Genomic DNA, 1,971 nt, shown 5'->3' with positions numbered 1-1,971 from the left:
ATGAAATGGTGATTTTATGAAATAATGAAAGGAAAGCATTGAAATGAAACTTATAGATTACTGTAATAAAAGAATATGCACACAAACATAATGAAATAAAATAAAATGATGCCATGAAATTGACAACTGATACAAAATTTAATGAATGAAATTAAATTTGTGTGATTTAAAGAGCTAAGAATTTTTTTTTGTCAAAGTAGAGCTGGTGCAAAATATGGAATGCTTCACGAATTTGCATGTCATCCTTGCGCAGGGTCCATGCTAATCTTCTCTGTATCGTTCCAATTTTCGTATATGTGCTGCTGAAGCAAGCACAAGAATAAGAAATTTTGATCAAATAAGACTTTCAAATGAAATACAATTAAAATGACAGGACTTCACAAATGAAACTGTGAATGAAATTTTATGAAATGAAGTGTAAGGATGGCATCAATTTAACTGGAAAGATGAAATAAATTTAACAAATATGAGTAAATTTCACATGATGAAATGATTAAATGTAATAAATTAATGAGGTGATGAGGAAACAATATTAAGAAATGAACAGAGATTATGACATGGAATAAAAGGTGAAATGTGTTGACATGATGTGTATATAATGTAATGTAATATAATATATAATGAAAAGTTATGTAATCAAACAATGAAATATAAATAGATGGGAGAAAAAATGAGGAGACGATATGAAGTGCAATAGTATACCGGAAAGAATCAACAGGACAAGAAATGACAAAATGAAGTGAGAAAAGTGACGATGGGATGAAATGAGTAAAATAAAATGAAAATAAAATGTAATAATGGAATGACAAGAATAACAAAATAGAATGAAATGGCATGACTGCACACTAAGAGAAAATGCAATGTGATAAAGATTGAAACGATGAAAGGAAATATAATTTAATGCAATAGAAACTAATGTAATCAAATGTAATGAAATATGAGTGAAATAAAACGAAGAAGAGACCTCAACACAATGACGACCAACTAGGAAATTAAAATGAATTGACTGAAATGTAATGAATTTAAAATATATATGAAATAAAACGATGGAATGAGATGAAGTGCAATTTAATGAAGTTCAATGGACTTGTAATAAAATATTAAAATGCAATGAACTGAAAGAAATGGTGCTGAAGTCAAATAATGGAAAACCCATCAAAGATGTCTCAAGTTACAGTTACAAAATGTATTTCAGTAAAATAGGGTAAACAGTACTTGTAGATGAAAACCATGTTTAGTCAAAAAATTGTCCTTGGTCATGCATTGTTCCAAAAGAAAAGGACACAATCCGAAGTTTCATTGTGACCATGAAAGTTAATGAAAGTTCAAAGTTGCAGCTGGGACATGGTTCCCAACACTTAATGAACTGCAGATGGCTGTTTCATCAAGAAATTGACAGTTTCTGCTGCAGGTCAGGCTCCTAAATCAGGAATCAGGTCTTCACAGAGATTTGATGCTGTTGCTGTTTATACTTGGTGTTTGCCAGCAGCTGCCATTTTAAAGTCAAGTTGCTTGTTCCATACCGATGCCACTGCCCTGCTGGGTGCTTAGCCTCCAGTCTTGGTGAAGGGGGGTGTCCTGGCAAGAGGACACCAGGTCAGGCTGCAGGGTGAAGTGTGATTGTCCTCCAAGACCAGACTCCAGAGGACAACATACCAGGCTTCTGCTGCCTGGATTCTTTCTGTCCTTGTCCCTGTCTCATGTCCCTGTTCCCCGGTTAAGGGTGGCTGCAATCTGGAAGCCACATTCAGCCAGGCTGGAGATCTGCAGCTCCCTCTAGGCCAAGAGCGAGTGACACACTAGTATGGGCAGCTGTGTCCCCAGAGCCAGGGCAGCCACTCCTGGGTGAGTGGCTTTCTCTCAGCAAATGGCTACCAATGTCTCTTGGGCTGTGCCTGCGATTTTAGGAGTTTGCTTAGCGGGTGCATGTACCCTTTCAGAAGGCGAGCGGTTTTCTCAGTCAGCCACAAG

General features: G+C 36.4%; 1 non-coding gene across 1 annotated transcript; it reads right to left on the bottom strand.

The window, feature by feature from the left end:
• Window positions 1–208: 208 nt before the first annotated feature.
• On the bottom strand, window positions 209–315 carry LOC113831093. Its single transcript, XR_003482582.1, has one exon. It is a non-coding gene; the product is annotated as a U6 spliceosomal RNA (small nuclear RNA).
• Between the last annotated feature and the right edge of the window lie 1,656 nt (window positions 316–1,971).

This window comes from Cricetulus griseus, chromosome 2 (genome assembly GCF_003668045.3).
Source record: "Cricetulus griseus strain 17A/GY chromosome 2, alternate assembly CriGri-PICRH-1.0, whole genome shotgun sequence".
NCBI classification, from domain to species: domain Eukaryota; kingdom Metazoa; phylum Chordata; class Mammalia; order Rodentia; family Cricetidae; genus Cricetulus; species Cricetulus griseus.
The sequence above is the reverse complement of the archived record's forward strand: the minus strand, read 5'-3'. Positions and strand labels throughout refer to the sequence as shown.